General features: G+C 35.6%; 2 non-coding genes across 2 annotated transcripts; one reads left to right on the top strand and one right to left on the bottom strand.

Annotated features, from left to right (window-relative positions):
* The first annotated feature begins 2,487 nt into the window (after positions 1–2,487).
* On the top strand, positions 2,488–2,559 carry Trnaa-ugc (transfer RNA alanine (anticodon UGC)). Its single transcript has one exon. It is a non-coding gene; the product is annotated as a tRNA-Ala (tRNA).
* A 9,870-nt stretch (positions 2,560–12,429) lies between these two features.
* Positions 12,430–12,503, bottom strand: Trnat-cgu (transfer RNA threonine (anticodon CGU)). Its single transcript has one exon. It is a non-coding gene; the product is annotated as a tRNA-Thr (tRNA).
* Positions 12,504–12,932: the final 429 nt, after the last annotated feature.

Genomic DNA, 12,932 nt, shown 5'->3' with positions numbered 1-12,932 from the left:
GGGCGGAGCGCGACTGGCACGTGCGAACCCCTAGCATTGCTGCGTGACGCGCTGGTAACCGATCCATGGTCAGCAAGCTCTCTGGATGTCGTTTCCAGGCAGCCGCGAACCCATGTGTGCTTGTGAAGTCCCCGCACACATTTAAATATTTATTTTAATATACAGCTATAAAAATTCAGACTAACTATATCAAATCATTTTCTTTTTGCACGCTGGAAACACCTTAGTGCTGGATTATTGTTAGAAAATGGTACGCTGTCATATTCACCAGTACCTTACACCAGTGATTCTCAAACTTTAGCGCTTATCGTAATCACCGCCAGGGCTTATTAAAACAAATTATTGGACCTTACCCTCAGAATTCCTGTCATAGATCTGGAGAGGGCCAGAGACTATATTTTTAGCAAGAATCTAGATGATGCTGATGTGATGTTATTGTTCATACTTATGCTAAAACCTTTTCAAAATTGTATATTCTGGATTTATATTTGAATCTTCAGCATCTTGATTATACTTTTTATTCCACAGGATACATGTTTACTTGCTTTACTTAGTCGGTTTTCTTCTTAACCAGGTTAAGAGTTAGTGTCATGAGTGAACTATGTCATTAACGTAGACCAAACATGTTTGTGTCTTTCCACATTATCAGAATTTACTGAATAACAAATTCACTGCCTACACCACTTTCATTGGTGGCAGTTCACCAAATACTTGTGGGTCACCTGATAGTCATAAGCTGGGCAAAAGCAAGTTCTTTTATTCCAACCTTAATTTCAAATATTTTATAACCCTCAATTCACACATCATACTTAACAAATATGTGTGGTGCATGTGCATGTGTGTATGTTATGGAAAGCCTAGTAAATGTTTAAGGCAACCACCAGGTTCAGGCATCTAAACTAAGAGCAAAGGCAGACAGCAGATATGAATGAAGGCAAAGAGTCACATTGTAAGTGGTCAGATAAGATTATGATCTTGTTCAGAGTGCAGAACTTTCAAAGCCCAGGAACTTATTCTAGTTCAAGGTCTAATGGCAGTTTCCATGTGTCAGCTTGGAATATCAACTTGAGATGTCAGCTTGGAGAAACCAGTCTGCTAAAGCTGAAGGAATGAAATTGGGGAGTTCATTGTTATGGAGATTTTCCTGGGCAAGGCTTGAGATGAATGACCAGGTGACAAGGTCAGAGTGCTTTTGTTTCTGGACTTGGGGTGTTCCTTCTTTTATGGGTCTTGAGTGAGAGAGTTGCTTCATTCAGTGATATGTTCAATAAACTCATGAATCTGTTTTTTCCAATATGAGTTTGATATATTCATGCATCCATGTGCTTCTGCTTAATTTGTTAAGTTCATAGGTGGTCATTTTTATTAGCATGATTAATTTATTTAGCAGTTTGTACCTTATGGTTGTGCTAGGCAGATGATAATTGTTTACTTGAACAAAGAAAGTATAGTCTTCCACCTCAGTACTTAAACTCAAAATGGAGTAGCTTAAGACAAACTATTACTTTATAATATGGAGTAACACAGGTTTAGGCATAGTCTAGAACTACTATTCTTCACTTCAGGAATAACTCACAGCACGGCACAACCTGCTCTCCACAGTTAAACATACATTGACTAGGCCCATAAAATGAGATTGGGTGACCTCATAATGATGTTAGGAGGAAGAAATAAGGCTGGGCAATAGGTACATAGGCTCTTAAGTAACTTCCACAGTGGAGCACAAATAGTACAGATATTTGCTGAAAAACTTATAAAAAGGCTATTTTAAAATCATGACGTACATGACTCCATACTTCTCCAAAGAAGGGAAAATGTCTGATTGATATTTTGATTGGACAGGCTGCGTGAACATCTCATGGATATTGAATGCCTTACCCAGGATTGGGCACAGGGTTGACTTCCTTAAATTCATAGATCTATATAAACCCCTAGACAATAGCCACCTTTTGGTATCCCTTTCCTGAGATCCCTCCCTCTTTAGGAGCTCAGCTTTCTTTCTATTATTCTAACAAATCTTGTTACTTTGCTTTCACCCTTGTGTCCATGGATTTTATTCTTCAAATTCATGAGACAAAGAACCCAGACCCATGCCCCATGCTACAATAGGATGATCTATCCCAGTCCTTTACCTAGCTTGATTGGTCCCTGTTAATTGTTAGACTTTGTGTTATACATTAGATTTCCTAGCAGTTTACTGTTACCATTTATGTATCTACTTTTCCTGATGCTAGTTTTTCCAAATGGATGTTGATACTCCTGTACAAATAAAAGTCAATTTTGTAACCACTCTTTCTGAACAGAGTTTTTGTTTCAGATGAATCTAAAGCCTTTAGGGACACAATTTGCATAAATCCTCTTTCTGATATTCAAGACCTGTATACACACAATTCATGCTAACAGACTATACAAAACATATTTTAGAGAAAGTTTGGTCAAATGTATACAAAGAACAGTGTTTTTGTGCTATGCAAATACCATGGAATTGGGGATGTAGCCCAGAGGTAGAGCACATGCTTTGCATGCATGAGGTCCTGGGTTCAATCCCCAGCATCTCCACCTTCTTATTCTTAAGTCTCCACCCACAACCATTTTTCAAGGCTAAATCTTAATAAACAGGTACTTGGATTTTAGCACTCTTAATATTTCTATCAGTTTAAACTTTAAATATTAAATCAGATTTCATCTTCCTGCATCCTATTTTGAAAGAAAAAAATGCTACAGAAAAAAAATTAGCTTTCTATCTCTGCCAAGGTCACTCAAACTCTGGTGCTCTATAACTCTTTTTGGAAGAGGCAGAAAATTGGGAGAGATAAAAGAGGGGATTAGGTCAAACCAATGTATCGATATTTTTCTACCCCTGTTCTCTGTTTTTTTTTAATAATACTTTTACCTTTGTCACAAAGGTTTCTGTGTTTCCAAATAAACAACTATTTTATATCTCATTCCTTCTACTTTAGAAAAATCATATTTAATTTTTGAATATAAAATACTACTGGTTGGGCTGGGGATGTGGCTCAAGCGATAACGTGCTCACCTGGCATGCGCGGGGCGCTGGGTTCAATCCTCAGCACCACATAAAAATAAAATAAAGATGTTGTGTCCACCAAAAAAAAAAAAAAAAAAAAAAAAACCCTGAAAAATAAATATTAAAAAATTCTCTCCCTTTTCCCTCTCTCTCTTAAAAAATTAATTAAAATACACTGGTTGTATAATTGGTCAAAAATATGATTACTATACTTTCTACTTAGTTGGCTGCCTGTACCTAAGAAAATAACTAAGAGAAGTTTTAGGCAAAGAACAGCCTTTGACTAGGAAGAGAGTTGATAAAAATGTTTGTAAAGATGGGGAAGGAAATGGTTTTTATTAGCTGCCCATTAGTACTTTTTTAAACCAGAAAAAAAAAAAAAAACCCTGCTATTTGCATTTTTCCAGAAGAGCAATTAACATAGGCCAAGGAATGGTGTTCTCTAAAGCAGTATCTGAGAAAATTTGTTCTTGGAAATTGTATCAGTAATAGGACATTTCACTGTTGTCTAGAGTATCTGAGCCATGAGGCTCAGATGACTTTACCTAGGATATAGAAACTGAAACCAACGATGTAGTTCAGTGTAGAGACTGTGCTTGCCCTTCAAGGAGCTGGATTCAATTCCCAGCACCAAAACAAAACAAAAACAACTCAGACTTGATAACCAAAAAAGTCCAGGGTTTCAGTGAAAGTGTCTCTTAATATTTATTATTATGGGATGTTAATGTAGCTCAATGGAAGGAGGCTTGCTTAGCATGTACAGTCCCTGTTGTGTTCATCCCAACATGACTGCAAAAATACACAAAAAACACCATGTATTTAATATTTATCTCCACTTTGTAGCTTCAATAAAACAGGGTCTGACTCTACTTCTCAGGTAAGGCCTGATGCTAATTACTTTACTCAACCTTGCTTTGCTTTGATTTTGTCAAAAAACTTCTTTCAAATTAAACTCTTCTCCCTCCTAAATTCTATAATAACTTTGTCTCTTGCTGCTTTGTGTGTGTGTGTGTGTGTGTGTGTGTGTGTGAAAACCTGCATTTCTTTTTGCATTTATGCTTCACCTGAGCAAAGACTGAATTAATCTTTTATATATTAAGACTGAACAGTTGAGGCTTTTAAAAATATTTTGCATACAGAAGCTAAAAATGGATGTTGTGAAGTGAAAGATTAAGAAATAGAAACTGGTCTTTTGGTTAAAATAAATTCAGTCATTGAACTTAGTACAGGGAAAGCCTTCTAAAGATTTAAAAAAAAAATAAAAATAAAAATGCAGCCAAGCACAGTGGTACATGCCTGTAATCCCAGCAGCTCAGGAGGCTGAAGCAGAAGGAACCTGGCAAGTTCAAAGCCAGTCTCAGCAACTTAGTGAGACCCTGTCTTTAAATAAAATATAAAAAAGGGCTAGTGATATGGCTCAGTGTTTAAGCCCCCTGGGTTCAATTTCTGGTATAAAAAAAAATTAAATTAAAAAATAAAAATACTGGGCTGGCGATGTGGCTCAAGCGGTAGCGCGCTTGCCTGGCATGTGTGCGGCCCGGGTTTGATCCTCAGCACCACGTACAAACAAAGATGTTGTGTCCGCCGAAATAAATTAAGAAATAAATATTAAAAAAAAAAATTCTCTCTCTCTCTCTCTCTCTCTCTCTCTCTCTCTCTCTCTCTCATCTCTCTCTTTAAAAAAATAAAATAAAATAAAAATACTATACAAATAAAAATGTTGATTTATTTGCATAGACCAAATTTAATATAATCATTTTGACAAATTAAAAAAATCAAGGATAAAGTATAAAGATTTTTCTAGCATATATAAAGATAAAAATATTATTAAAAATAAATAAGTTTCTGCAGATCAATTTCCAAAAGAAAAACAATTAGAAATTAAGTAAAGAAGTGTGTTTTTAAAATGTAGCAAACAATTTTGATGAAAGTGGAACTTGTATAAGGCTATCTGTTGAATACATCAACCCATAGGGAAGTATATAACTGTGTGTGCAGCAGGAAGTATTCAATCTTAAATGAGCTGCAAGTGACATTTATTTGACTTAAAATAGGGAACACGAGAAGTTAATATATTTTGTCTGAAACTGTTCCATTGACAAATAGCACTTGTTTTGAATTCGATCAGATAAATTATAGTGTCACTTATATATCTATACTTAAAGTAAAAGGAAAGAAGGGAGGAAGGAAAAAAGAAAGGAAGGAGAGAGAACGAGAAATAAGGATGAGGAAAAGAAAGAAGGAAGGGAGAGACAGGGAAGCAGAAAGGAAGAGAAAACAAATAAATAAAATACTGAGTAAATGAACAAATTATCACTTTTGTTCTAAGAAAATTCCATGTGTGCTTAAGCTTTGTTAGGTTCAGAAGCATACATAAAATTCATATGTTGAAATCCTAACTTTCGCACCTCAGCATATGACTCTATTTGGAGATAGAATTTTTAGAGAGGAATTAGTTAAAACAAGGTCATTCAGGTGGCCCTGACCCAATATGACTAAAGCCTTTGAGAGAAGTGTGTGTTAGGACAGACACACAAAGGAAAACATTTTATGAAGATACCAGCAGATAGCCATTCACAATTCAAGGAGAAAGACCTTAGAAGAAGACAACTCTTAATAAATAAGATGGTATCAAATTCAAAAGCTTCTGCACAGCAAAGGAAACAATTAGGAATGTAAAGAGAGAACCTAGAGAATAGCAGAAAATCTTTGCTTCTAACAGAGGACTAATATTTAGAGTATATAAAGAATTCAAAAAAAAAAAAAAAAAACTATACCCAAAAGTCAAATAACCCAATTAAACTCTTCTCCAATAAGCTAAACAGAAACTTCTCAAAAGAACAAATGCAAATGGCCAACAAAAATATAAAAAAAAATGTTCAACATCGTTAGCAATTAGAAAAATGCTAATCAAAACAACACTGAGATTTAATTTCATACCAGTCAGAATGACAGTCATCAAGAATATAAGTAGTAGAGTTTGGGGGTCTGGGGCTATAGCTCAGTGGTAGAATGCTTGCCTAGCATATGTGAGGTACAGGGTTCAATCCTCAGCGCCACATGAAATAAATAAAGGTATTGTATCCATCTACAACTAAACAATAAAATAAAATAAAAAAATAGTAGGGGCTGGGACATGGTAGACTGTTATAAATGCTGGAGAGGATGTGAAGAAAAAGGAACACAATACACTGTTGGTGGGATTATAAATTATATAGAAATCAGTATGGAGGTTCCTCAAAAGACTAGGCAGGAACCTTTATATGACCCAATTATGTCACTCCTTGGTATTTGTTAGGGTCTGTAAACAAGTCAAGATGGCGCCTGGCATTTTGCCAGAGGGAGTGGTTTGTGAAGTAACGCCAGCGAGCCATTAAATGTGGAGATTCCTTATTGGTTGACTGCTGTATCTAGTTTATGTTAATTAAGATAAACTGTGTGTAATGTATATATACCCCTCCTGTCCTACAATAAACGGCTCCCACTCCCGCTGTATCAATGTACACAAGTTGTTTGTCACCCCCCGGTTATTTTGCCCAGCCAGCCGGGCAGGTATTTATCCTTAAGAATTAAAGTTATCATACTACAGTGATCCCCATGTTTTATAGTAGCACAATTCAAAATAACCAAACTATGGAGCTGCCTAGGTGTCCATCAACAGACGAATGGATAAAGAAAATATGGTGTATATATTCACAGTGGAGTTTTATTCAGTTTTAAAGAAAAATGAAATTATGTGAAAAATGAAATTATGTCATTTGCAAGAAAATGGATGGAACTAGAGATTATTATGTTACACAAAGTAAGTCAAACTCAGAAGGTAAAGGTACATATGTTTTCCTCTTATGATTAAGCTAGAGAGGAAAAAGGAAAAGAACGGTGGGGCAGATCTTTTTTTTTTTTTTTTTAAGAGAGAGAGAATAGGATATCTTTTTTTTTTTTTTTTTTCTTTTATGTGGTGCTGAGAATCAAACCCGGGTCGCGCCCATGCTAGGGGAGCACTCCACCGCTTAGCCACAATCCCAGCTTGGTACAAATCTTATGAAAATCAAAGGGAGAATAGTAGAGGAAAGGGACCAAGGAATGAGAGCAGCAATGGAGAGGGGAAGTGTTGGGGAGTGATATTACCAAATTATATTGTTATATTGTGTGCATGTACAAATATGTAACAGCAAATCCTAACATTATGCACAATTATTATGCACTAAAAAAAAAGTGTGAAAAAGAACAAGAAGGCAACTCTGCTTTTACCTGAGCTCAGGTAAAAATTCTAGACTCCAGAATTGTGAGACAAAAAATTTCTGTTGTTTAAGCCACTCAGTCTGTGTTACTTTGTTATGACAGCCCTGGAAAAGTAATATAATCGTAAATGCTTATCCAGGAAACATTTTTTTAAAATAACACACATTTTTTGTTCAATGTTTATAGAGAAATACAACTGATTTGCGTGTTGATTTCATATTCAGCAAACACACTCTTCTCTCTTACCCACTTTGAACATGAATCTGTATATTATTTTAGATTTTCTGCATAACATTTGAAATATAAGAAGTATCATTTCTTCCTTGCCATTTTCCACATCTTTTAATTCTTTTTCCTGGCATACCGCACTGTGGTTGCTTTCAGTATCATGTTGAGGAGCAGAGAACTAAGTGGAAATCCTTCTCTTCCACCACACAAGAAAGATTTTTTTCACATGTAAGTAAAAATGTTGAGTATATTTTTATGAATAACCTTTATCAGATTATGAAATCCCCCTCTTATCCTAATTTTCATCAATAATGAATATTTAAAATATCTGAGAATAGATGAATATCATGAATGAATTTTGGATTGTATATATCACCTTTTCCATCTATCAGGATGTTCATACTATTCTTATCCTCTGCTTGCTACAAGCCAATAAAAGCCTCCTTCTAGAGTGAAAAACACACATTTTTGCTGCTACCAAAAAAAAAAAAAAAAAGTCATTAATTTTGTTTCCTATTGTCTTTCTAACAACAGAAGAGTTTAGCTTTGTTGGATATATTTTGGCATTCAGCATCCATTCCCACTTTCTTTTGGTTCTATACAGGAAGATCTGACAAACTAAAGAGTATATTTCTGGACACCTGGGCAGCCTGGGATCTTGAGATTGAACCAATTATTAGATGTACTACTCTGAGATATAGAAGGCAGAATATCATTCTGATGATTTTGGATTTTTTATTTAATAGCAAGCAAGTTTTTGGATACTTATTCTGATTTACTCTGGTCTCTGGTTCTTAGATTTGAGAGACAGTAACTGCAGAAGCAGTGACCACAGTCCATGTTCCCAAGCCCAGTCATCCACCTCATGAGTTTGGGATGCAGTTATAGAGGAAGTAGTCTGCTAATCTTAACTTTGTGTTTCCTGTATTGCAGCTACAATGGTGTGTTCTCAATAATTTCATTGATAGCTTCCCTTGTAGATTAGTTTAGTAGATATTTTTTTAGACTCAAAGGTCCATCCTCATCTGTTGTTTCTCCATCTCTTCTGATGATTTTATATTAATCCAATTTCCTGAACTTAACTCCTTCCTGCTTAAAATTCTTAGAATGCTCCCTATTTCCTACACTGAAACCTGAATTATTTTGCAGATTAAGAAATATCAAAATAAACAATAGCAATGGGTTATAAGAACCCACAATTCCCCACAAATAAACAAGTAAATGGAGGGAAAGAAAATGCTCTTCTTGTAGTAGGAAATCAACACATAATTATTGAATGAATAGCAGATTTAGAAAAGCACCAGTTGGCAATAAGTGATCCAGGCAAGAATCCTCAATGGGTACCAAATTAAGTGGGTAAAAGTTGAATGATAATAATATATTCATATACATAGTTCAAAGTCAGCCTCAGCAAAGGTGAGGCACTTAGAAATTCAGTGAGATCCTGTCTCTAAAAGAAAATACAAAATAAGGCAGGGAATGTGGCTCTGTGCCCCTGAGTTCAATTGCCGGTACAAAAAAAAAAAAAAGCCATAAAATAATTAGCCTGGACTCTAAAAATGTCAAAAAAGAAAAGAAGACTATAAATCAAAGGATACTAAACCCTTGATCAAAGATTTTCTTTTCCCAAAAGAAACATTTTAGGGATAATTAACTAAATCTGAATAAGGCCTATATATTAGATAAGAGTAGTGTACCAATGTCAATTTCTGATTTTGATCATTGTATTTTGGTTATACAAGAGAATGCTCTTCTTACTGGGAAACACACTGAAATACTTAGGAATGAAGGGTCATCGTGTACAAGTTATTCTCAGATGGCAAATGGTTCAAAATCTGTGTGAGTGTGTGTGTGTGTGTGTGTGTGTGTGTGTGTGTGTCTAGAGAGAGAATATTCTATTTGAGAAGATTGGGTAAAGGATACATAGGAATTTTTTTCTTATTCTTGATACTTTTCTGTAAAAATAAAATTATTTTAAAGGTAAGAGTAGGTAGGAGTCAGTGGAAAAGTGCCCCTAGTTCTATCCCCGATATTTAAAAAAAAAAGTAGGAGTTAAAAGAAAAAGAGTGAAAAACATTAGGATAGTCATGCCTTCATTTAACAAAGGTTCCCTTTTGGTTAATGGTGGGTCCAGAACATGTATACAGACTTTATTATTCAAAAAACAACATGCTAAGAAGCTAGGGATGTAGTCTGGTGGTTGAAATCTTGTCTATTATGCCTGAGGTTATCTAAATAAAAAGATTTTTTAAATGTTTTGGACTGAAGATGTAGCTGAGTGATTGAGCACTTGCCAATCATGTACAAGGCACTAGGTTCCATCCCCACCCAGCATGGGGAAAAGTTAGCTTTGAGTTCCTTTCCCTCCTGTGCATTGTCAGTTACTTTATTGCCTTCTCTGCATTTATATTTACACAGGTGTGTGTGTGTGTGTGTGTGTGTGTGTGTGTGTGTGAGAGAGAGAGAGAGAGAGAGATGGGGGGAGGGGCACGATGAAATCGTGGGGACACAATGAGAGCCATTGAGTTTTGCTTTCTCCAAAGGGAGAAACAACTCTGGATTAAACAACTCTGGATTAAATTGAGAGCTCCTTCACTTTACAACCTGTAGGAGTTCTTTGCTTAGTTCACATAGTGGGGAAACGCTCTTTGCTGAGTTTGCAGATACTATCAAGGTCTTTTAAGCTCCTTATATAACTGCCTTGGGCTTCAAAAGATCTTAGACAACTTATCCTCTGACTACCTTATTTTGGCAGCTAGGAACTTCTGATAATAAACAGAATAACAAGCTAAAAATTCCAAGAATTCTCAATTAGCAAAACTAAATACTCCATTAAAACATCAGCAAATTCATCAACATAGGTAAAGAGAGACAGGATAGGATTATTTCTTATTGTTGTATAATTAAGCAAACATAATGAATGCATCTACTTATTTTTCTGCCCAAATTTTTCACTTACAATGGCTTGAAGAATAGTCACATGTGAGAAATGTCCCCCTTGAGGTTACAGAAATAGACTCAATATTGCCGAGTTTTTCCTTCTAAAACTCAATACCAATTCCTTTTGAGTATTCCATGCATTTAAACTCTCTGCTTATATTGCTTGAAATCTGCTCTTTTTGCTTAATTTCAAATCTATTTTCCAAAAAAAAAGCAAAAACATTTTAGAAGAATAAATATCAAATATTGCAATTTTTTTCTTGGCTAGTCAACTTTTGAAAAAAGTATGTGTTCATGCCCATTTCCACATGGATTTTGGTTGCTCTTGATATAAAATTAAAGTTCCCAACATGGCCTATAAAAGCCCCACGTTGGGGGCTTGAGGTTGTGGTTCACTGGTAGAGCATTTGCTAGCATGTGTGAGGCACTGGGTTCAATCCTGGGCACCACATAAAAATAAATAAATAAAATAAAGGCATTGTGTCTATCTAGAAATGAAAAAATATATATATTTAAAAAAAGCACGTGGTTTGGTCCTGTCCTCCTGCAGTCTTATGACTCATATCCTCATCATGCCCTTGTTCCTTTCTTCCTGTCCCATGCATTTCGCTGACTCCCTCTGCCTAGATTAATCTATGCTCCACCTGTCTTTTCTGTACTTTTCTCTTTCTTAGCAAGTGAAGCCTGTCCTTCTTTGTTCTCCCGGATTAAACCAAATCTCTCTTAATGTTAGTCATTATTTCACCACAGCCACAATGTTGTATTTATGTCTGTTATTACGTAAGTTATTATGTATGTTATTATGTAAGTAATTTGTCTCTCCCCTCCCTTAGTAAGCTATCCGTTGGAGTAGAAAGTATCAGCTCACCTTCCTTTACCTTGTTTATGAGTAGACACAATAATTTGGGGGACAAATGATGAAATGAGTAGAGCTTTATAATTATATCAACTAAAACAGATGGTTTATTTTCCACTCTTTTGAGACCAGCTTTAAGAAGGGTTTGTGCACCACATAGAGTTTCTTCCCAAACATATTTCCGTGATCTCACATCCAGAATAACTTTGGGGAATTAGTATGCTGGCCGAGTCATGACACCTTTAACTAGTTGTCTGCCTCTAATGGCCTGATTTAAATCAAGTGAATACTGGGGGTGTAGCTCAATGGTAGAGTGCTTACCAAGTATGTACAATGCCCTGGATTTCATCCCCAACGCTTAAAAAAAAAAAAGAAAATCAATATAGTACAGGGATTCTGATAAGAATCAATGTCAGAAAATAAAATGTTTTTCTAAAATAGCCTCTATTTGCTTAAGATCCATCATTTAGCCTTATACAACAGGACTAAGAATAGAACCTAGAGCCTTATATATACAAAGAACATAGTCTACCTTTGAACTACATCTCCATCCCTAGTGATAGCTCTTCGTTTATCAAGGGTTGTTTTCCAGTAGAAGATTTCTTGATGTTTAAGATCATAAGAAATTTGGAGTTACATCCTCGCCTCATTATTGGCAGTGAGAATTTGGTAAGTTACTTCACTCTCATTCCTAATTTCTGTAAAATGTGCATGTAAAATGAGTATTTCTATGCATTAAAAATATTTGAGAAAAGACATAAATGCCATAGAGTAAGTATTCTGTGAGTTGCGATCATTTTTCCTTATGCATGATTTAAAATTGTAGTTTGAGAAATCACCAGAATATATTTTAAATGATTTGAATTTTAAAATTTCCAGTTGTATTGTAGAAATTCCCTACCCATGGTTGATCTTGAGCCCCCAAATACAGTTAAATCTCAATGTAATCATGATAGATCATCATAGAAACTTATAGTACTTAAGTGTGTAGTCTAAATGAGAAGTCTGAGAGGTTAAAGTTCTAAACAGTAAGTTTAATGTGGTAATTAAAAAAAAAAAAGACATTGATTTCAGATTAAGATTTGAATTCAAGGTGCCCATCTGCCCAATTTTTTAAGAAAAAGCACTGGCAACAAGGCCCTGCTGGGATTCGAACCCAGGATCTCCTGTTTACGAGACAGGCGCTTTAGCCAACTAAGCCACAGAGCCACGTAGCTGCCACCTTCCCTTTCTGAGAGAATTGTACTTCATTAGGTGAAAAGCTGTCTGCCAATAGCGGTTATTATGCAAGGGCTTTTCGAATATATTGATTTTATAATAAAGGTGTAATCAAACTCAACAAAACATATAACCACGCTCCTGTAATTACATAGAAAATGTACTAAGCACGTCCCCGAGGGCAGATAAAGCCACGGAATGGGAAAAAGTGGAGACCCACACTAGCGTTCACAGCAGAGGATGGAGCATCTGTGAGGCCTGAAGAATTTCTACCTTCCACCGGGTTAAGGTAATTCAGAACCGTCCAGTGATTGGATATTCTAAAAGTGGAATGAAAGGCTTTTCTAGCAAGATAGATAGATTAGGACTTTTCTCAAACTAGTAATATTCGTGGCTGTTAGAAGATAGCACATTTGTGCG

This window comes from Callospermophilus lateralis, chromosome 6 (assembly GCF_048772815.1).
Source record: "Callospermophilus lateralis isolate mCalLat2 chromosome 6, mCalLat2.hap1, whole genome shotgun sequence".
NCBI lineage: Eukaryota > Metazoa > Chordata > Mammalia > Rodentia > Sciuridae > Callospermophilus > Callospermophilus lateralis.
Note: the sequence above shows the minus strand (reverse complement) of the source record. Positions and strands in the feature narration are given on the sequence as shown.